The 16,069-nt window shown below is 39.8% G+C and overlaps 63 non-coding genes across 63 annotated transcripts; all 63 read right to left on the bottom strand.

Annotated features, from left to right (window-relative positions):
- Positions 1–4,177: 4,177 nt before the first annotated feature.
- On the bottom strand, positions 4,178–4,251 carry TRNAI-AAU (transfer RNA isoleucine (anticodon AAU)). The gene has a single exon. It is a non-coding gene; the product is annotated as a tRNA-Ile (tRNA).
- Positions 4,252–4,336: 85 nt separating this feature from the next.
- TRNAI-AAU (transfer RNA isoleucine (anticodon AAU)) lies at positions 4,337–4,410 on the bottom strand. Its single transcript has one exon. It is a non-coding gene; the product is annotated as a tRNA-Ile (tRNA).
- Positions 4,411–4,495: 85 nt separating this feature from the next.
- TRNAI-AAU (transfer RNA isoleucine (anticodon AAU)) lies at positions 4,496–4,569 on the bottom strand. The gene has a single exon. It is a non-coding gene; the product is annotated as a tRNA-Ile (tRNA).
- An 85-nt stretch (positions 4,570–4,654) lies between these two features.
- Positions 4,655–4,728, bottom strand: TRNAI-AAU (transfer RNA isoleucine (anticodon AAU)). Its single transcript has one exon. It is a non-coding gene; the product is annotated as a tRNA-Ile (tRNA).
- An 85-nt stretch (positions 4,729–4,813) lies between these two features.
- TRNAI-AAU (transfer RNA isoleucine (anticodon AAU)) lies at positions 4,814–4,887 on the bottom strand. Its single transcript has one exon. It is a non-coding gene; the product is annotated as a tRNA-Ile (tRNA).
- Positions 4,888–4,972: 85 nt separating this feature from the next.
- TRNAI-AAU (transfer RNA isoleucine (anticodon AAU)) lies at positions 4,973–5,046 on the bottom strand. Its single transcript has one exon. It is a non-coding gene; the product is annotated as a tRNA-Ile (tRNA).
- Positions 5,047–5,131: 85 nt separating this feature from the next.
- TRNAI-AAU (transfer RNA isoleucine (anticodon AAU)) lies at positions 5,132–5,205 on the bottom strand. The gene has a single exon. It is a non-coding gene; the product is annotated as a tRNA-Ile (tRNA).
- An 85-nt stretch (positions 5,206–5,290) lies between these two features.
- On the bottom strand, positions 5,291–5,364 carry TRNAI-AAU (transfer RNA isoleucine (anticodon AAU)). The gene has a single exon. It is a non-coding gene; the product is annotated as a tRNA-Ile (tRNA).
- Positions 5,365–5,608: 244 nt separating this feature from the next.
- Positions 5,609–5,682, bottom strand: TRNAI-AAU (transfer RNA isoleucine (anticodon AAU)). The gene has a single exon. It is a non-coding gene; the product is annotated as a tRNA-Ile (tRNA).
- Positions 5,683–5,767: 85 nt separating this feature from the next.
- Positions 5,768–5,841, bottom strand: TRNAI-AAU (transfer RNA isoleucine (anticodon AAU)). Its single transcript has one exon. It is a non-coding gene; the product is annotated as a tRNA-Ile (tRNA).
- An 84-nt stretch (positions 5,842–5,925) lies between these two features.
- Positions 5,926–5,999, bottom strand: TRNAN-AUU (transfer RNA asparagine (anticodon AUU)). Its single transcript has one exon. It is a non-coding gene; the product is annotated as a tRNA-Asn (tRNA).
- Positions 6,000–6,084: 85 nt separating this feature from the next.
- On the bottom strand, positions 6,085–6,158 carry TRNAI-AAU (transfer RNA isoleucine (anticodon AAU)). Its single transcript has one exon. It is a non-coding gene; the product is annotated as a tRNA-Ile (tRNA).
- Positions 6,159–6,401: 243 nt separating this feature from the next.
- On the bottom strand, positions 6,402–6,475 carry TRNAI-AAU (transfer RNA isoleucine (anticodon AAU)). Its single transcript has one exon. It is a non-coding gene; the product is annotated as a tRNA-Ile (tRNA).
- An 85-nt stretch (positions 6,476–6,560) lies between these two features.
- Positions 6,561–6,634, bottom strand: TRNAI-AAU (transfer RNA isoleucine (anticodon AAU)). The gene has a single exon. It is a non-coding gene; the product is annotated as a tRNA-Ile (tRNA).
- Positions 6,635–6,719: 85 nt separating this feature from the next.
- Positions 6,720–6,793, bottom strand: TRNAI-AAU (transfer RNA isoleucine (anticodon AAU)). Its single transcript has one exon. It is a non-coding gene; the product is annotated as a tRNA-Ile (tRNA).
- Positions 6,794–6,877: 84 nt separating this feature from the next.
- Positions 6,878–6,951, bottom strand: TRNAN-AUU (transfer RNA asparagine (anticodon AUU)). Its single transcript has one exon. It is a non-coding gene; the product is annotated as a tRNA-Asn (tRNA).
- An 85-nt stretch (positions 6,952–7,036) lies between these two features.
- TRNAI-AAU (transfer RNA isoleucine (anticodon AAU)) lies at positions 7,037–7,110 on the bottom strand. Its single transcript has one exon. It is a non-coding gene; the product is annotated as a tRNA-Ile (tRNA).
- Positions 7,111–7,512: 402 nt separating this feature from the next.
- On the bottom strand, positions 7,513–7,586 carry TRNAI-AAU (transfer RNA isoleucine (anticodon AAU)). Its single transcript has one exon. It is a non-coding gene; the product is annotated as a tRNA-Ile (tRNA).
- An 85-nt stretch (positions 7,587–7,671) lies between these two features.
- On the bottom strand, positions 7,672–7,745 carry TRNAI-AAU (transfer RNA isoleucine (anticodon AAU)). Its single transcript has one exon. It is a non-coding gene; the product is annotated as a tRNA-Ile (tRNA).
- An 84-nt stretch (positions 7,746–7,829) lies between these two features.
- On the bottom strand, positions 7,830–7,903 carry TRNAN-AUU (transfer RNA asparagine (anticodon AUU)). The gene has a single exon. It is a non-coding gene; the product is annotated as a tRNA-Asn (tRNA).
- Positions 7,904–7,988: 85 nt separating this feature from the next.
- On the bottom strand, positions 7,989–8,062 carry TRNAI-AAU (transfer RNA isoleucine (anticodon AAU)). The gene has a single exon. It is a non-coding gene; the product is annotated as a tRNA-Ile (tRNA).
- A 402-nt stretch (positions 8,063–8,464) lies between these two features.
- On the bottom strand, positions 8,465–8,538 carry TRNAI-AAU (transfer RNA isoleucine (anticodon AAU)). Its single transcript has one exon. It is a non-coding gene; the product is annotated as a tRNA-Ile (tRNA).
- Positions 8,539–8,623: 85 nt separating this feature from the next.
- Positions 8,624–8,697, bottom strand: TRNAI-AAU (transfer RNA isoleucine (anticodon AAU)). Its single transcript has one exon. It is a non-coding gene; the product is annotated as a tRNA-Ile (tRNA).
- Positions 8,698–8,781: 84 nt separating this feature from the next.
- Positions 8,782–8,855, bottom strand: TRNAN-AUU (transfer RNA asparagine (anticodon AUU)). Its single transcript has one exon. It is a non-coding gene; the product is annotated as a tRNA-Asn (tRNA).
- An 85-nt stretch (positions 8,856–8,940) lies between these two features.
- On the bottom strand, positions 8,941–9,014 carry TRNAI-AAU (transfer RNA isoleucine (anticodon AAU)). The gene has a single exon. It is a non-coding gene; the product is annotated as a tRNA-Ile (tRNA).
- Positions 9,015–9,257: 243 nt separating this feature from the next.
- Positions 9,258–9,331, bottom strand: TRNAI-AAU (transfer RNA isoleucine (anticodon AAU)). Its single transcript has one exon. It is a non-coding gene; the product is annotated as a tRNA-Ile (tRNA).
- An 85-nt stretch (positions 9,332–9,416) lies between these two features.
- On the bottom strand, positions 9,417–9,490 carry TRNAI-AAU (transfer RNA isoleucine (anticodon AAU)). Its single transcript has one exon. It is a non-coding gene; the product is annotated as a tRNA-Ile (tRNA).
- Positions 9,491–9,575: 85 nt separating this feature from the next.
- On the bottom strand, positions 9,576–9,649 carry TRNAI-AAU (transfer RNA isoleucine (anticodon AAU)). Its single transcript has one exon. It is a non-coding gene; the product is annotated as a tRNA-Ile (tRNA).
- Positions 9,650–9,733: 84 nt separating this feature from the next.
- TRNAN-AUU (transfer RNA asparagine (anticodon AUU)) lies at positions 9,734–9,807 on the bottom strand. Its single transcript has one exon. It is a non-coding gene; the product is annotated as a tRNA-Asn (tRNA).
- Positions 9,808–9,892: 85 nt separating this feature from the next.
- Positions 9,893–9,966, bottom strand: TRNAI-AAU (transfer RNA isoleucine (anticodon AAU)). Its single transcript has one exon. It is a non-coding gene; the product is annotated as a tRNA-Ile (tRNA).
- Positions 9,967–10,209: 243 nt separating this feature from the next.
- On the bottom strand, positions 10,210–10,283 carry TRNAI-AAU (transfer RNA isoleucine (anticodon AAU)). The gene has a single exon. It is a non-coding gene; the product is annotated as a tRNA-Ile (tRNA).
- An 85-nt stretch (positions 10,284–10,368) lies between these two features.
- Positions 10,369–10,442, bottom strand: TRNAI-AAU (transfer RNA isoleucine (anticodon AAU)). Its single transcript has one exon. It is a non-coding gene; the product is annotated as a tRNA-Ile (tRNA).
- An 83-nt stretch (positions 10,443–10,525) lies between these two features.
- TRNAI-AAU (transfer RNA isoleucine (anticodon AAU)) lies at positions 10,526–10,599 on the bottom strand. The gene has a single exon. It is a non-coding gene; the product is annotated as a tRNA-Ile (tRNA).
- Positions 10,600–10,684: 85 nt separating this feature from the next.
- TRNAI-AAU (transfer RNA isoleucine (anticodon AAU)) lies at positions 10,685–10,758 on the bottom strand. Its single transcript has one exon. It is a non-coding gene; the product is annotated as a tRNA-Ile (tRNA).
- Positions 10,759–10,842: 84 nt separating this feature from the next.
- TRNAI-AAU (transfer RNA isoleucine (anticodon AAU)) lies at positions 10,843–10,916 on the bottom strand. The gene has a single exon. It is a non-coding gene; the product is annotated as a tRNA-Ile (tRNA).
- An 85-nt stretch (positions 10,917–11,001) lies between these two features.
- On the bottom strand, positions 11,002–11,075 carry TRNAI-AAU (transfer RNA isoleucine (anticodon AAU)). Its single transcript has one exon. It is a non-coding gene; the product is annotated as a tRNA-Ile (tRNA).
- An 85-nt stretch (positions 11,076–11,160) lies between these two features.
- Positions 11,161–11,234, bottom strand: TRNAI-AAU (transfer RNA isoleucine (anticodon AAU)). Its single transcript has one exon. It is a non-coding gene; the product is annotated as a tRNA-Ile (tRNA).
- Positions 11,235–11,475: 241 nt separating this feature from the next.
- Positions 11,476–11,549, bottom strand: TRNAF-AAA (transfer RNA phenylalanine (anticodon AAA)). Its single transcript has one exon. It is a non-coding gene; the product is annotated as a tRNA-Phe (tRNA).
- Positions 11,550–11,634: 85 nt separating this feature from the next.
- On the bottom strand, positions 11,635–11,728 carry TRNAI-AAU (transfer RNA isoleucine (anticodon AAU)). The gene has a single exon. It is a non-coding gene; the product is annotated as a tRNA-Ile (tRNA).
- Positions 11,729–11,812: 84 nt separating this feature from the next.
- On the bottom strand, positions 11,813–11,885 carry TRNAI-AAU (transfer RNA isoleucine (anticodon AAU)). Its single transcript has one exon. It is a non-coding gene; the product is annotated as a tRNA-Ile (tRNA).
- An 84-nt stretch (positions 11,886–11,969) lies between these two features.
- On the bottom strand, positions 11,970–12,043 carry TRNAI-AAU (transfer RNA isoleucine (anticodon AAU)). Its single transcript has one exon. It is a non-coding gene; the product is annotated as a tRNA-Ile (tRNA).
- Positions 12,044–12,128: 85 nt separating this feature from the next.
- Positions 12,129–12,202, bottom strand: TRNAI-AAU (transfer RNA isoleucine (anticodon AAU)). Its single transcript has one exon. It is a non-coding gene; the product is annotated as a tRNA-Ile (tRNA).
- A 243-nt stretch (positions 12,203–12,445) lies between these two features.
- On the bottom strand, positions 12,446–12,519 carry TRNAI-AAU (transfer RNA isoleucine (anticodon AAU)). Its single transcript has one exon. It is a non-coding gene; the product is annotated as a tRNA-Ile (tRNA).
- Positions 12,520–12,604: 85 nt separating this feature from the next.
- TRNAI-AAU (transfer RNA isoleucine (anticodon AAU)) lies at positions 12,605–12,678 on the bottom strand. Its single transcript has one exon. It is a non-coding gene; the product is annotated as a tRNA-Ile (tRNA).
- An 85-nt stretch (positions 12,679–12,763) lies between these two features.
- On the bottom strand, positions 12,764–12,836 carry TRNAI-AAU (transfer RNA isoleucine (anticodon AAU)). Its single transcript has one exon. It is a non-coding gene; the product is annotated as a tRNA-Ile (tRNA).
- Positions 12,837–12,921: 85 nt separating this feature from the next.
- On the bottom strand, positions 12,922–12,994 carry TRNAI-AAU (transfer RNA isoleucine (anticodon AAU)). Its single transcript has one exon. It is a non-coding gene; the product is annotated as a tRNA-Ile (tRNA).
- Positions 12,995–13,224: 230 nt separating this feature from the next.
- On the bottom strand, positions 13,225–13,298 carry TRNAI-AAU (transfer RNA isoleucine (anticodon AAU)). The gene has a single exon. It is a non-coding gene; the product is annotated as a tRNA-Ile (tRNA).
- An 83-nt stretch (positions 13,299–13,381) lies between these two features.
- Positions 13,382–13,455, bottom strand: TRNAI-AAU (transfer RNA isoleucine (anticodon AAU)). The gene has a single exon. It is a non-coding gene; the product is annotated as a tRNA-Ile (tRNA).
- Positions 13,456–13,540: 85 nt separating this feature from the next.
- On the bottom strand, positions 13,541–13,614 carry TRNAI-AAU (transfer RNA isoleucine (anticodon AAU)). The gene has a single exon. It is a non-coding gene; the product is annotated as a tRNA-Ile (tRNA).
- An 85-nt stretch (positions 13,615–13,699) lies between these two features.
- Positions 13,700–13,774, bottom strand: TRNAI-AAU (transfer RNA isoleucine (anticodon AAU)). The gene has a single exon. It is a non-coding gene; the product is annotated as a tRNA-Ile (tRNA).
- Positions 13,775–13,859: 85 nt separating this feature from the next.
- Positions 13,860–13,933, bottom strand: TRNAI-AAU (transfer RNA isoleucine (anticodon AAU)). The gene has a single exon. It is a non-coding gene; the product is annotated as a tRNA-Ile (tRNA).
- Positions 13,934–14,018: 85 nt separating this feature from the next.
- On the bottom strand, positions 14,019–14,092 carry TRNAI-AAU (transfer RNA isoleucine (anticodon AAU)). Its single transcript has one exon. It is a non-coding gene; the product is annotated as a tRNA-Ile (tRNA).
- An 85-nt stretch (positions 14,093–14,177) lies between these two features.
- TRNAI-AAU (transfer RNA isoleucine (anticodon AAU)) lies at positions 14,178–14,251 on the bottom strand. Its single transcript has one exon. It is a non-coding gene; the product is annotated as a tRNA-Ile (tRNA).
- Positions 14,252–14,336: 85 nt separating this feature from the next.
- On the bottom strand, positions 14,337–14,410 carry TRNAI-AAU (transfer RNA isoleucine (anticodon AAU)). The gene has a single exon. It is a non-coding gene; the product is annotated as a tRNA-Ile (tRNA).
- An 85-nt stretch (positions 14,411–14,495) lies between these two features.
- TRNAI-AAU (transfer RNA isoleucine (anticodon AAU)) lies at positions 14,496–14,569 on the bottom strand. The gene has a single exon. It is a non-coding gene; the product is annotated as a tRNA-Ile (tRNA).
- Positions 14,570–14,813: 244 nt separating this feature from the next.
- Positions 14,814–14,887, bottom strand: TRNAI-AAU (transfer RNA isoleucine (anticodon AAU)). The gene has a single exon. It is a non-coding gene; the product is annotated as a tRNA-Ile (tRNA).
- Positions 14,888–14,972: 85 nt separating this feature from the next.
- On the bottom strand, positions 14,973–15,046 carry TRNAI-AAU (transfer RNA isoleucine (anticodon AAU)). Its single transcript has one exon. It is a non-coding gene; the product is annotated as a tRNA-Ile (tRNA).
- An 85-nt stretch (positions 15,047–15,131) lies between these two features.
- On the bottom strand, positions 15,132–15,205 carry TRNAI-AAU (transfer RNA isoleucine (anticodon AAU)). Its single transcript has one exon. It is a non-coding gene; the product is annotated as a tRNA-Ile (tRNA).
- An 85-nt stretch (positions 15,206–15,290) lies between these two features.
- TRNAI-UAU (transfer RNA isoleucine (anticodon UAU)) lies at positions 15,291–15,364 on the bottom strand. Its single transcript has one exon. It is a non-coding gene; the product is annotated as a tRNA-Ile (tRNA).
- Positions 15,365–15,449: 85 nt separating this feature from the next.
- On the bottom strand, positions 15,450–15,523 carry TRNAI-AAU (transfer RNA isoleucine (anticodon AAU)). Its single transcript has one exon. It is a non-coding gene; the product is annotated as a tRNA-Ile (tRNA).
- An 85-nt stretch (positions 15,524–15,608) lies between these two features.
- TRNAI-AAU (transfer RNA isoleucine (anticodon AAU)) lies at positions 15,609–15,682 on the bottom strand. Its single transcript has one exon. It is a non-coding gene; the product is annotated as a tRNA-Ile (tRNA).
- An 85-nt stretch (positions 15,683–15,767) lies between these two features.
- TRNAI-AAU (transfer RNA isoleucine (anticodon AAU)) lies at positions 15,768–15,841 on the bottom strand. Its single transcript has one exon. It is a non-coding gene; the product is annotated as a tRNA-Ile (tRNA).
- An 85-nt stretch (positions 15,842–15,926) lies between these two features.
- On the bottom strand, positions 15,927–16,000 carry TRNAI-AAU (transfer RNA isoleucine (anticodon AAU)). Its single transcript has one exon. It is a non-coding gene; the product is annotated as a tRNA-Ile (tRNA).
- Positions 16,001–16,069: the final 69 nt, after the last annotated feature.

Below are 16,069 nucleotides of genomic sequence, written 5' to 3'. Positions count from 1 at the left end.
GGGGGGCTCACTAGTCAGGCTGACTACTAAAAAAAATATCCTTATGTAGAGCCCTGCTTGTAGACTGTGTGAACTTCAGCTTCTGATTGGAATCCAGTTCCAAAAGGTCCCTCGCAATGCTTAACCTTTCACAATTTCAATATCGAAACTCCCTGACAAAGATTTAAAATAAATTTTTTAAATTAATACTTGATATTGAAATTTTGCATCAATATCTATATAATTAAAGGTCTTGACTAACAGACTAAAAACTACTTAACATGAAGGCTGAAAACAGGAGCATTTCTCTTCAATATTAGAAGAAACAATTTTTTATTTCACCGTCATCTTTGTAAAATGGTGACCAGAAATGTAAACAAATTATGAAATAATGTCCGCACAATACAACAAATTTTTATCACAAAAAAAAACCCGCTTTAGAGCTTTTGGGTTCAATTTGCCGCTATCTTTTAACATGGCGGCCCGAAAAGAAAGAAAAAAGTTCCAATGAGCAACGCCGGGTACCTTTGCAGCTAGTTAAAGAATCTACAAAATCAATTATATTTTCCTAACGAACACTACGCGTTTGGCTTCTCTATCAGAGGGCCATTAAGAATCGCTCGTATCTTTTATAATATTCAGGATGATACATGGTTCCAATTTTAAATATTATTTTATATACTGTTTTGCATTACCACAAGTCTTTAAAACCATCCAATTTTCAAAAGTTCTTAATGATTTTTAACATTATCAGTATGCAATTCATAATACTTAAGTATTACAAAAGTCCTATTCCCTTATTGTGGCGGGTATACGTACGAAGCAGTATCACTCACTATACGAACGGTTTAGGCTTGCCAGCTTATGAAGTCATCTTAGCCAATTATTGAGGCCGTATGCTCAGTACAGGTACTTTATGGAAATACCACGTCTATCGAGCGTAGGGAAGAGATGATAGTTTTTGACAATCCTATTGCCTTGTTTACGGGATTCACTCTGTATACATTCTTGTAAACTCGCAAAGATCGTTGTAAAATGGGAATTAGCGCCCTTCCTTTCACCGAGATAGCGCCATATAAATCCATATCTGCATGAATCTGATGAATCCAATGTATAACGAAAACGACTAATTTCGCAGTTGAACCATGAACGAAATAGTGAACAATCCAGGACTTAACAGCCGTACCTTTTCACGTACAAACCGAGATATCCACTAGTTGTAATAAGAAGGGGGTGTAAAGATAGGTTGAGGGGATGGAAGTTTGAGAGAGAAAAATAAATTGGGGACAAATTAAGCTGTAATTTCCGGTTTTGCTACGCCATCTGCTGGTGAACAAACAAAGTATAATATTTGAAATTTTGAAATCTCATGGCGTAAAACGTTATCTCCGGTTCAATTTTCCTCAAATTATTGGAATTTGGTCGTTATTTAAGTAAAGTGGTTGAAAATAAGCACTGTGTGTTTCCAAACTGTATCAGTGATAGCCGGTATTTACAGCTAACCCCATTTCTCCCTGTTTACATAAACCGCATTCTCTATTTCGTGTATGCCGCCATTGATAGCCACCCTCTCACGTGACCTTTAATTCTGTCCCTAAAATGACGTAGTTCCGCTAGCGCGAATTTGTTTCGACAGGGGGTTATATTAGTTGCTTGTTACACATAGTGGACGGGTTTTTTCGTTAAAGGCATGTCCTGGATTGTTCACTATTTTGTTCATGGTTGAACCCTATAGCCTCATTATATGATAAAATACAAATGCGCAAAACTTTCCTTCCTCATAATACAAGTCTGGTCAAAGGTTTCAATGGTATACTGTAACCAACATATTCAAGCTTTTTAACCTTTCACCTGTATGAAGAGTTTATCTTTTAATCATATAGCATTTATTTGGTCCGTTACGTTACATATTCTTGTTTAAATTTCGAAATACACGAACTGATTACTTATTAATTCCATCATGCTTGAATTTTCCAAATAGTATTAAAACACAGAATTAAAAGCAACTTAAAACTACTAGCAAAGCCACGTTTGAGTAAGCTATATTAAATAGCTATGATATGTATCCACGCCTGTTTCAGGAGTGCCGTTTCCACCTTCGACATTGCGGTTTTATGTTGGGTGATCGCGTGTTTTCTTCTCAATGCTGGATTCAGCGGCTCTCTTCTATCGAAATTATCTTTGCCACCAAAATCAATTTTCATTGATGCACTGGAGGATTTACTACGTTATCCAAATATTCCAATAAGCATTTGTAAAGACAGCTCTATCGAGAAGTACTTTAAAGTAAGGAAATTAGTAATGAAGAACCAGGCATGCATGTAATTTTAGAAGCAGAAGAGGGTAGTTTGGGACCGCGTCAAAGTCCACTACCCACTTGCACCGGACGGGGGTAGTATCTAGGGAGAAAGGGGGGTTCTAACTCACGGTACCACCGTGTTATTTCCCATAGGGAACCCTATGGAACCCATACATGTATATTCTATGACTACGAGAATCTAATGTAAAGCGTCCCCGCGCTTTAAGGTTTTTTTATGACGTAAAGATCGGGGGTGGTATTTGCGGTAAAAAACATTTGCCTGATATATCATGTCGGGACACGTTCGATTTCTCGATCTATAAAAACTATAATGTTGAATATTTTTTAAAGTATTGGGGGAGGAGGAGGCCTAATAAACATAACTTCAAATCGTAAAACACCTTCATGAACCACTTAATATTAATTATCCGCAAAACTTGTGATGTGTTAAATAAATCATGAGAAAAATATTTTCATCAAATTTGTTTATTTGGGAATATGAATTAAAATTTTACTATAAAACTAAAGATAAATGTTCGTGGTAAAAGCTGTCCGGGGGGGATATCGTTCATTTGCCGCATCGCCCAAAGTAAGAAATTATTTCCGTGCAATTTCGCCTTTTCCTTCAATAGTTGTGGCACATTTCGTTTTGAATATTGACACCTCTTAAATTCGAAATTCCCTTTCTAGACCAGTAGGGAAGTTTAGTGTTTTTTTAGCAATATATTTATATCACAAGATTGTTTTTTTTTTGCTAACTGTTTAAAGATATGATTTTACTTGGAAGTGATTATAGAACATTAAAATTTCCGTTCTTTTCTACCGAGAATGTTTTTGCAAACACATGTAAGTTCTTAATTTTCGAGAGAGACAACTATTGAAGTCTTCGCGGCGTCATTATCTTTTACAGTTTTCATACCTTATATTTGATAATATCGTTATAGAAAACTTTGAAATTATCATACGTTTCAAAACTATTTCCCATATATATATACTTCCGAAATTCATTCTTTCTTGTAACAATATCTTCTTTGAGAAAGACAAATATTGTAGTCTTTGTAGTTTGTATATCTTTTTCGGTCCATGAAACGAATTCGTAAACTTAAATTAGTCGTAACTTTTAAGGATTGATGCGTGACTTTTTAAAAACCTTAAATTTAAAATTTAGATTTTTTTATGACTTAATTTCTTTTTAAAGTCATGATTATAGTTGCGCGCCGATTATATTTTTAAATATGAACAACACATATCTTCAAATTTCGAAATATAGATGATGTTGATATTGTAGAGTATCTTCTAAAGAAGTAAAACTTGAAACAGGCAAATAACTAAAATAACAAAAAACTAGAATTTCTTTACACTAATACCTTAACTATTCAATGCATGACTGTACCTGTATTTGAAAATATTTTTAAGACAAAGAAACATATATTGCAAGATGAACCATTCATACGTAATCTAATATCATTCTATTACACTTCCAATGAAATAATACACTATATTATGAATTATATTACACATAAGTGAATCATTCTTAAATTTTTTGGATACTTTAGCAAAGAAAAATTCTACATATACTTTAAAGTCATTTTATTTTATAAATTAAGTTACCAAAAATATTTTAAAACTAATATGGAAAATTATTTCTAAAAATGCTTTTCTTTCAACTCTAATATTTAGGGTCTTGACCACTTTGTTTTCAACTGCAACATTTACCATAACATAAAATTCGTGAAACTACATAAAATAGTTTTCAAATATCTAGAAAATATATTACTGGGATCTTGATAATCTTGTTTTCATACGACATGTAGCCTAAAATGCCTAGCTTTCCCAGATATCAAATATATTAAAATGAAGCCAAAACTTTACGGATTTTCAAAGAAAAAACAGCACCTATGGCCCAAGTGGGGATCGAACCCACGACCTTCGCGTTATTAGCACGACGCTCTAACCAACTGAGCTAATGGGCCACACACTTCATATGCTTTCCAAGATATCAAATATATTAAAATGAAGCCAAAAATTTACGGATTTCCAAAGAAAAAACAGTACCTATGGCCCATGGGGGGATCGAACCCACGACCTTCGCGTTATTAGCACGACGCTCTAACTAACTGAGCTAATGGGCCACACAGTTCATACGCTTTCCAAGATATCAAAAATATTAAAATGAAGCCAAAACTTTACGGATTTCCAAAGAAAAAACAGTACCTATGGCCCATGGGGGGATCGAACCCACGACCTTCGCGTTATTAGCACGACGCTCTAACCAACTGAGCTAATGGGCCACACAATTGTAACGCTTTCCAAGATATCAAATATATTTAAATGAAGCCAAAACAATACGGATTTCCAAAGAAAAAACAGTATCTATGGCCCATGGGGGGATCGATCCCACGACCTTCGCGTTATTAGCACGACGCTCTAACCAATTGAGCTAATGAGCCACACAGTTCATACGCTTTCCAAGATATCAAATATATTAAAATGAAGCCAAAACTTTACAAATTTCCAAAGAAAAAACAGTACCTATGGCCCATGGGGGGATCGAATCCACGACCTTCGCGTTATTAGCACGACGCTCTAGCCAACTGAGCTAATGGGCCACACTCTTAACACGCTTTCCAAGATATCGAAAATATTAAAATGAAGCCAAAACTTTACGGATTTCCAAAGAAAAAACAGTACCTATGGCCCATGGGGGGATTGAACCCACGACCTTCGCGTTATTAGCACGACGCTCTAACCAACTGAGCTAATGGGCCACACACTTAACATGCTTTCCAAGATATCAAATATATTAAAATGAAGCCAAAACGTTACAGATTTCCAAAGAAAAAACTGTACCTATGGCCCATGGGGGGATCGAACCCACGACCTTCAAGTTATTAGCACGACGCTCTAACCTACTGAGCTAATGGGCCACACTTTTAGGACGCTTTCCCAGATATCAAATATATTAAAATGAAGCCAAAACTTTACGGATTTTCAAAGAAAAAACAGCACCTATGGCCCAAGTGGGGATCGAACCCACGACCTTCGCGTTATTAGCACGACACTCTAACCAACTGAGCTAATGGGCCACACAGTTCATACGCTTTCCAAGATATCAAATATATTAAAATGAAGCCAAAACTTTACGGATTTCCAAAGAAAAAACAGTACCTACGGCCCATAGAGTGATCGAACCCACGACCTTCGCGTTATTAGCACGACGCTCTAAACAACTGAGGTAATGGGCCACACAGTTCATATGCTTTCCAAGATATCAAATATTTTAAAATGAAGCCAAAACTTTACGGATTTCCAAAGAAAAAACATTACCTATGGCCCATTGGGGGATCGAACCCACGACCTTCGCGTTATTAGCACGACGCTCTAACCAACTGAGCTAATGGGCCACACAGTTCATACGCTTTCCAAGATATCAAATATATTAAAATGAAGCCAAAACTTTACGGATTTCCAAAGAAAAAACAGTACCTACGGCCCATAGGGAGATCGAACCCACGACCTTCGCGTTATTAGCACGACGCTCTAACCAACTGAGCTAATGGTCCACACAGTTCATATGCTTTCCAAGATATCAAATATATTAAAATGAAGCCAAAACTTTACGGATTTCGAAAAAAAAAATGTTTCTAGGACCCATGGCGGGATCGAACCCACGACCTTCGCGTTAATAGCACGACGCTCTAACCAACTAAGCTAATGGGCCACACACTTTTTTTGCTTTCCAAGATATAAAATATATTAAAATGAAGCCAAAACTTTAAGGATTTCCCAAGAAAAAACAGTACCTATGGCCCATAGGGGGATCGAACCCACGACCTTCGCGTTATTAGCATGACGCTCTAACCAACTGAGCTAATGGGCCACACACTTAACATGCTTTCCAAGATATCAAATATATTAAAATGAAGCCAAAACGTTACAGATTTCGAAGAAAAAACTCTACCTATGGCCCAAGGGGGGATCGAACCCACGACCTTCAAGTTATTAGCACGACGCTCTAACGTACTGAGCTAATGGGCCACACTTTTAGTACGCATTCCCAGATATCAAATATATTAAAATGAAGCCAAAACTTTACGGATTTTCAAAGAAAAAACTGCACCTGTGGCCCAAGTGGGGATCGAACCCACGACCTTCGCGTTATTAGCACGACGCTCTAACCAACTGAGCTAATGGGCCACACAGTTCATATGCTTTCCAAGATATCAAATATTTTAAAATGAAGCCAAAACTTTACGGATTTCCAAAGAAAAAACATTACCTATGGCCCATTGGGGGATCGAACCCACGACCTTCGCGTTATTAGCACGACGCTCTAACCAACTGAGCTAATGGGCCACACAGTTCATACGCTTTCCAAGATATCAAATATATTAAAATGAAGCCAAAACTTTACGGATTTCCAAAGAAAAAACAGTACCTACGGCCCATAGGGAGATCGAACCCACGACCTTCGCGTTATTAGCACGACGCTCTAACCAACTGAGCTAATGGTCCACACAGTTCATATGCTTTCCAAGATATCAAATATATTAAAATGAAGCCAAAACTTTACGGATTTCGAAAAAAAAAATGTTTCTAGGACCCATGGCGGGATCGAACCCACGACCTTCGCGTTAATAGCACGACGCTCTAACCAACTGAGCTAATGGGCCACACACTTTTTTTGCTTTCCAAGATATAAAATATATTAAAATGAAGCCAAAACTTTAAGGATTTCCCAAGAAAAAACAGTACCTATGGCCCATAGGGGGATCGAACCCACGACCTTCGCGTTATTAGCATGACGCTCTAACCAACTGAGCTAATGGGCCACACACTTAACATGCTTTCCAAGATATCAAATATATTAAAATGAAGCCAAAACGTTACAGATTTCGAAGAAAAAACTGTACCTATGGCCCAAGGGGGGATCGAACCCACGACCTTCAAGTTATTAGCACGACGCTCTAACGTACTGAGCTAATGGGCCACACTTTTAGTACGCATTCCCAGATATCAAATATATTAAAATGAAGCCAAAACTTTACGGATTTCCAAAGAAAAAACAGTACCTACGGCCCATAGAGTGATCGAACCCACGACCTTCGCGTTATTAGCACGACGCTCTAAACAACTGAGCTAATGGGCCACACAGTTCATATGCTTTCCAAGATATCAAATATTTTAAAATGAAGCCAAAACTTTACGGATTTCCAAAGAAAAAACATTACCTATGGCCCATTGGGGGATCGAACCCACGACCTTCGCGTTATTAGCACGACGCTCTAACCAACTGAGCTAATGGGCCACACAGTTCATACGCTTTCCAAGATATCAAATATATTAAAATGAAGCCAAAACTTTACGGATTTCCAAAGAAAAAACAGTACCTACGGCCCATAGGGAGATCGAACCCACGACCTTCGCGTTATTAGCACGACGCTCTAACCAACTGAGCTAATGGTCCACACAGTTCATATGCTTTCCAAGATATCAAATATATTAAAATGAAGCCAAAACTTTACGGATTTCGAAAAAAAAAATGTTTCTAGGACCCATGGCGGGATCGAACCCACGACCTTCGCGTTAATAGCACGACGCTCTAACCAACTGAGCTAATGGGCCACACACTTTTTTTGCTTTCCAAGATATAAAATATATTAAAATGAAGCCAAAACTTTAAGGATTTCCCAAGAAAAAACAGTACCTATGGCCCATAGGGGGATCGAACCCACGACCTTCGCGTTATTAGCATGACGCTCTAACCAACTGAGCTAATGGGCCACACACTTAACATGCTTTCCAAGATATCAAATATATTAAAATGAAGCCAAAACGTTACAGATTTCGAAGAAAAAACTGTACCTATGGCCCAAGGGGGGATCGAACCCACGACCTTCAAGTTATTAGCACGACGCTCTAACGTACTGAGCTAATGGGCCACACTTTTAGTACGCATTCCCAGATATCAAATATATTAAAATGAAGCCAAAACTTTACGGATTTCCAAAGAAAAAACAGTACCTACGGCCCATAGAGTGATCGAACCCACGACCTTCGCGTTATTAGCACGACGCTCTAAACAACTGAGGTAATGGGCCACACAGTTCATATGCTTTCCAAGATATCAAATATTTTAAAATGAAGCCAAAACTTTACGGATTTCCAAAGAAAAAACATTACCTATGGCCCATTGGGGGATCGAACCCACGACCTTCGCGTTATTAGCACGACGCTCTAACCAACTGAGCTAATGGGCCACACAGTTCATACGCTTTCCAAGATATCAAATATATTAAAATGAAGCCAAAACTTTACGGATTTCCAAAGAAAAAACAGTACCTACGGCCCATAGGGAGATCGAACCCACGACCTTCGCGTTATTAGCACGACGCTCTAACCAACTGAGCTAATGGTCCACACAGTTCATATGCTTTCCAAGATATCAAATATATTAAAATGAAGCCAAAACTTTACGGATTTCGAAAAAAAAAATGTTTCTAGGACCCATGGCGGGATCGAACCCACGACCTTCGCGTTAATAGCACGACGCTCTAACCAACTGAGCTAATGGGCCACACACTTTTTTTGCTTTCCAAGATATAAAATATATTAAAATGAAGCCAAAACTTTAAGGATTTCCCAAGAAAAAACAGTACCTATGGCCCATAGGGGGATCGAACCCACGACCTTCGCGTTATTAGCATGACGCTCTAACCAACTGAGCTAATGGGCCACACACTTAACATGCTTTCCAAGATATCAAATATATTAAAATGAAGCCAAAACGTTACAGATTTCGAAGAAAAAACTCTACCTATGGCCCAAGGGGGGATCGAACCCACGACCTTCAAGTTATTAGCACGACGCTCTAACGTACTGAGCTAATGGGCCACACTTTTAGTACGCATTCCCAGATATCAAATATATTAAAATGAAGCCAAAACTTTACGGATTTTCAAAGAAAAAACTGCACCTGTGGCCCAAGTGGGGATCGAACCCACGACCTTCGCGTTATTAGCACGACGCTCTAACCAACTGAGCTAATGGGCCACACAGTTCATATGCTTTCCAAGATATCAAATATTTTAAAATGAAGCCAAAACTTTACGGATTTCCAAAGAAAAAACATTACCTATGGCCCATTGGGGGATCGAACCCACGACCTTCGCGTTATTAGCACGACGCTCTAACCAACTGAGCTAATGGGCCACACAGTTCATACGCTTTCCAAGATATCAAATATATTAAAATGAAGCCAAAACTTTACGGATTTCCAAAGAAAAAACAGTACCTACGGCCCATAGGGAGATCGAACCCACGACCTTCGCGTTATTAGCACGACGCTCTAACCAACTGAGCTAATGGTCCACACAGTTCATATGCTTTCCAAGATATCAAATATATTAAAATGAAGCCAAAACTTTACGGATTTCGAAAAAAAAAATGTTTCTAGGACCCATGGCGGGATCGAACCCACGACCTTCGCGTTAATAGCACGACGCTCTAACCAACTGAGCTAATGGGCCACACACTTTTTTTGCTTTCCAAGATATAAAATATATTAAAATGAAGCCAAAACTTTAAGGATTTCCCAAGAAAAAACAGTACCTATGGCCCATAGGGGGATCGAACCCACGACCTTCGCGTTATTAGCATGACGCTCTAACCAACTGAGCTAATGGGCCACACACTTAACATGCTTTCCAAGATATCAAATATATTAAAATGAAGCCAAAACGTTACAGATTTCGAAGAAAAAACTGTACCTATGGCCCAAGGGGGGATCGAACCCACGACCTTCAAGTTATTAGCACGACGCTCTAACGTACTGAGCTAATGGGCCACACTTTTAGTACGCATTCCCAGATATCAAATATATTAAAATGAAGCCAAAACTTTACGGATTTTCAAAGAAAAAACTGCACCTGTGGCCCAAGTGGGGATCGAACCCACGACCTTCGCGTTATTAGCACGACGCTCTAACCAACTGAGCTAATGGGCCACACAGTTCATATGCTTTCCAAGATATCAAATATATTAAAATGAAGCCAAAAATTTACGGATTTCCAAAGAAAAAACAGTACCTATGGCCCATGGGGGGATCGAACCCACGACCTTCGCGTTATTAGCACGACGCTCTAACCAACTGAACTAATGGGCCACACAGTTCATACGCTTTCCAAGATATCAAAAATATTAAAATGAAGCCAAAACTTTACGGATTTCCAAAAAAAACAGTACCTATGGCCCATGGGGAGCTTGAACCCACTACCTTCGCGTTATTAGCACGACGCTCTAACCAACTGAGCTAATGGGCCACACAGTTCATAAGCTTTCCAAGATATCAAATATATTAAAATGAAGCCAAAACTTTACGGATTTCCAAAGAAAAAGCAGTACCTATGGCCCATGGGGGGATCGAATCCACGACCTTCGCGTTATTAGCACGACGCTCTAGCCAACTGAGCTAATGGGCCACACTCTTAACACGCTTTCCATGATATCGAAAATATTAAAATGAAGCCAAACTTTACGGATTTCCAAAGAAAAAACAGTGCCTATGGCCCGTGGGGGGATCGAACCCACGACCTTCGCGTTATTAGCACGACGCTCTAACCAACTGAGCTAATGGGCCACACACTTGACACGCTTTCCAAGATATCAAATATATTAAAATGAAGCCAAAACTTTACGGATTTTCAAAGAAAAAACAGTATCTATGGCCCATGGGGGGATCGAATCCACGACCTTCGCGTTATTAGCACGACGCTCTAGCCAACTAAGCAAATGGGCCACACTCTTAACACGCTTTCCAAGATATCGAAAATTTTAAAATGAAGCCAAAACTTTACGGATTTCCAAAGAAAAAACAGCACCTATGGCCCATGGGGGGATTGAACCCACGACCTTCGCGTTATTAGCACGACGCTCTAACCAACTGAGCTAATGGGCCACACACTTAACATGCTTTCCAAGATATCAAATATATTAAAATGAAGCCAAAACGTTACAGATTTCGAAGAAAAAACTGTACCTATGCCTAAGGGGGATCGAACCCACGACCTACGCGTTATTAGCACGACGCTCTAACCAACTGAGCTAATGGGCCACACAGTTCATACGCTTTTTAAGATATCAAAAATATTAAAATGAAGCCAAAACTTTACGTATTTCCAAAGAAAAAAAAGTACCTATGGCCCATTTGGGGATCGAACCCATGACTTTCGCGTCTTTAGCACGACACTCTAACCAACTGAGCTAATGGGCCACACAGTTCATACGCTTTCCAAGATATCAAATATATTAAAATGAAGCCAAAACTTTACAAATTTCCAAAGAAAAAACAGTACCTATGGCCCATGGGGGGATCGAATCCACGACCTTCGCGTTATTATCACGACCTTCGCGTTATTATCACGACGCTCTAGCCAACTGAGCTAATGGGCCACACTCTTAACACGCTTTCCAAGATATCGAAAATATTAAAATGAAGCCAAAACGTTACAGATTTCGAAGAAAAAACAGTACCTATGGCCCATGGGGGATTGAACCCACGACCTTTGCGTTATTAGCACGACGCTCTAACCAACTGAGCTAATGGGCCACGCGCTTAACACGCTTTCCAAGATATCAAATATATTAAAATGAAGCCAAAACGTTACAGATTTCGAAGAAAAAACTGTACCTATGGCCCATGGGGGGATCGAACCCACGACCTTCGCGTTATTAGCACGACGTTCTAACCAACTGAGCTAATGGGCCACACAATTGTAACGCTTTCCAAGATATCAAATATATTTAAATGAAGCCAAAACAATACGGATTTCCAAAGAAAAAACAGTACCTATGGCCCATGGGGGGATCAAACCCACGACCTTCGCGATATTAGCACGACGCTCTAACCAACTGAGCTAATGGGCCACACACTTGATACGCTTTAAAAGATATCAAATATATTAAAATGAAGCCAAAACAATACGGATTTCCAAAGAAAAAACAGTACCTATGGCCCATGGGGGATCAAACACACGACCTACGCGTTATTAGCACGACGCTCTAACCAACTGAGCTAATGGGCCACATAATTGTAACGCTTTCCAAGATATCAAATATATTTAAATGAAGCCAAAACAATACGGATTTCCAAAGAAAAAACAGTACCTAGGGCCCATGGGGGGATCAAACCCACGACCTTCGCGTTATTAGCACGACGCTCTAACCAACTAAGCTAATGGGCCACACAGTTCATACGCTTTCCAAGATATCAAATATATTAAAATGAAGCCAAAACTTTACGGATTTCCAAAGAAAAAACAGTACCTATGGCCCATGGGGGGATCAAACCCACGACCTTCGCGTTATTAGCACGACGCTCTAACCAACTGAGCTAATGGGCCACACACTTGATACGCTTTAAAAGATATCAAATATATTAAAATGAAGCCAAAACAATACGGATTTCCAAAGAAAGAACAGTACCTATGGCCCATGGGGGATCAAACCCACGACCTTCGCGTTATTAGCACGACGCTCTAACCAACTAAGCTAATGGGCCACACAGTTCATACGCTTTCCAAGATATCAAATATATTAAAATGAAGCCAAAACAATACGGATTTCCAAAGAAAGAACAGTACCTATGGCCCATGGGGGATCAAACCCACGACCTTCGCGTTATTAGCACGACGCTCTAACCAACTAAGCTAATGGGCCACACAGTTCATATCAAATATATTAAAGTGAAGCCAAAACTTTACGGATTTCCAAAGAAAAAACAGTACCTATTGCCCATGGGGGGATCGAATCCAAGACCTTCGCGCTATTAGCACGACGCTCTAGCCAACTAAGCTAATGGGCCACACACTTAACATCCTTTCCAAGATATCAAATATATTAAAATGAAGCCAAAACTTTACGGATTTCCAAAGAAAAAACAGTACCTATGGCCCATGGGGGGATCGAACCCACGACCTTCGCGTTATTAGCACGACGCTCTAACCAATTGAGCTAATGGGCCACAGTTCATACGCTTTCCAAGATATCAAATATATTAAAATGAAGCCAAAACTTTACAAATTTCCAAAGAAAAAACAATACCTATGGCCCATGGGGGGATCGAATCCACGACCTTCGCGTTATTAGCACGACGCTCTAGCCAACTGAGCTAATGGGCCACACTCTTAACACGCTTCCCAAGATATCGAAAATATTAAAATGAAGCCAAAACTTAACGGATTTCCAAAGAAAAAACAGTACCTATGGCCCATAGGGGGATTGAACCCACGACCTTCGCGTTATTAGCACGACGCTCTAACCAACTGAGCTAATGGGCCACACACTTAACATCCTTTCCAAGATATCAAATATATTAAAATGAAGCCAAAACTTTACGGATTTCCAAAGAAAAAACAGTACCTATGGCCCGTGGGGGGGATCGAACCCACGACCGTCGCGTTATTAGCACGACGCTCTAACCAACTGAGCTAATGGGCCACACAGTTCATACGCTTTCCAAGATATGAAATATATTAAAATGAAGCAAAAACTTTACGGATTTCCAAAGAAAAAACAGTACCTATGGCCCATGGGGGGATCGAACCCACGACCTTCGCGTTATTAGCACGACGCTCTAACCAACTGAGCTAATGGGCCACACACTTGACACGCTTTCCAAGATATCAAATATATTAAAATGAAGCCAAAACTTTACGGGTTTCCAAAGAAAAAACAGTATCTATGGCACATGGGGGGATCGAACCCACGACCTTCGCGTTATTAGCACGACGCTCTAACCAACTGAGCTAATGGGCCACACAATTGTAACGCTTTCAAAGATATCAAATATATTTAAATGAAGCCAAAACAATACGGATTTCCAAAGAAAAAACAGTATCTATGGCCCATGGGGGGATCGAACCCACGACCTTCGCGTTATTAGCACGACGCTCTAACCAACTGAGCTAATGGGCCACACAGTTCATAAGCTTTCCAAGATATCAAATATATTAAAATGAAGCCAAAACTTTACGGATTTCCAAAGAAAAAACAGTACCTATGGCCCATGGGGGGATCGAACCCACGACCTTCGCGTTATTAGCACGATGCTCTAACCAACTGAGCTAATGGGCCACACACTTGACACGCTTTCCAAGATATCAAATATATTAAAATGAAGCCAAAACTTTACGGATTTCCAAAGAAAAAACAGTATCTATGGCACATGGGGGGATCGAACCCACGACCTTCGCGTTATTAGCACGACGCTCTAACCAACTAAGCTAATGGGCCACACAGTTCATACGCTTTCCAAGATATCAAATATATTAAAATGAAGCCAAAACTTTACGGATTTCCAAAGAAAAAACAGTACCTATTGCCCATGGGGGGATCGAATCCAAGACCTTCGCGCTATTAGCACGACGCTCTAGCCAACTGAGCTAATGGGCCACACACTTAACATCCTTTCCAAGATATCAAATATATTAAAATGAAGCCAAAACTTTACGGATTTCCAAAGAAAAAACAGTACCTATGGCCCATGGGGGGATCGAACCCACGACCTTCGCGTTATTAGCACGACGCTCTAACCAATTGAGCTAATGGGCCACACAGTTCATACGCTTTCCAAGATATCAAATATATTAAAATGAAGCCAAAACTTTACAAATTTCCAAAGAAAAAACAGTACCTATGGCCCATGGGGGGATCGAATCCACGACCTTCGCGTTATTAGCACGACGCTCTAGCCAACTGAGCTAATGGGCCACACTCTTAACACGCTTTCCAAGATATCGAAAATATTAAAATGAAGCCAAAACTTTACGGATTTCCAAAGAAAAAACAGTACCTATGGCCCATGGGGGGATTGAACCCACGACCTTCGCGTTATTAGCACGACGCTCTAACCAACTGAGCTAATGGGCCACACACTTAACATCCTTTCCAAGATATCAAATATATTAAAATGAAGCCAAAACTTTACGGATTTCCAAAGAAAAAACAGTACCTATGGCCCGTGGGGGGATCGAACCCACGACCGTCGCGTTATAAGCACGACGCTCTAACCAACTGAGCTAATGGGCCACACAGTTCATACGCTTTCCAAGATATGAAATATATTAAAATGAAGCAAAAACTTTACGGATTTCCAAAGAAAAAACAGTACCTATGGCCCATGGGGGGATCGAACCCACGACCTTCGCGTTATTAGCACGACGCTCTAACCAACTGAGCTAATGTGCCACACACTTGACACGCTTTCCAAGATATCAAATATATTAAAATGAAGCCAAAACTTTACGGGTTTCCAAAGAAAAAACAGTATCTATGGCACATGGCGGGATCGAACCCACGACCTTCGCGTTATTAGCACGACGCTCTAACCAACAGAGCTAATGGGCCACACAATTGTAACGCTTTCCAAGATATCAAATATATTTAAATGAAGCCAAAACAATACGGATTTCCAAAGAAAAAACAGAATCTATGGCCCATGGGGGGATCGAAACCACGACCTTCGCGTTATTAGCACGACGCTCTAACCAACTGAGCTAATGGGCCACACAGTTCATAAGCTTTCCAAGATATCAAATATATTAAAATGAAGCCAAAACTTTACGGATTTCCAAAGAAAAAACAGTACCTATGGCCCATGGGGGGATCGAACCCACGACCTTCGCGTTATTAGCACGACGCTCTAACCAACTGAGCTAATGGGCCACACACTTGACACGCTTTCCAAGATATCAAATATATTAAAATGAAGCCAAAACTTTACGGATTTCCAAA

The sequence above is a fragment of the Phalangium opilio genome, unplaced genomic scaffold (assembly GCF_054372755.1).
Source record: "Phalangium opilio isolate 3A_F unplaced genomic scaffold, DU_Popi_V2 ptg000011l_1, whole genome shotgun sequence".
Lineage (NCBI taxonomy): Eukaryota > Metazoa > Arthropoda > Arachnida > Opiliones > Phalangiidae > Phalangium > Phalangium opilio.
This window is presented reverse-complemented; position numbering and strand designations above follow the sequence as displayed.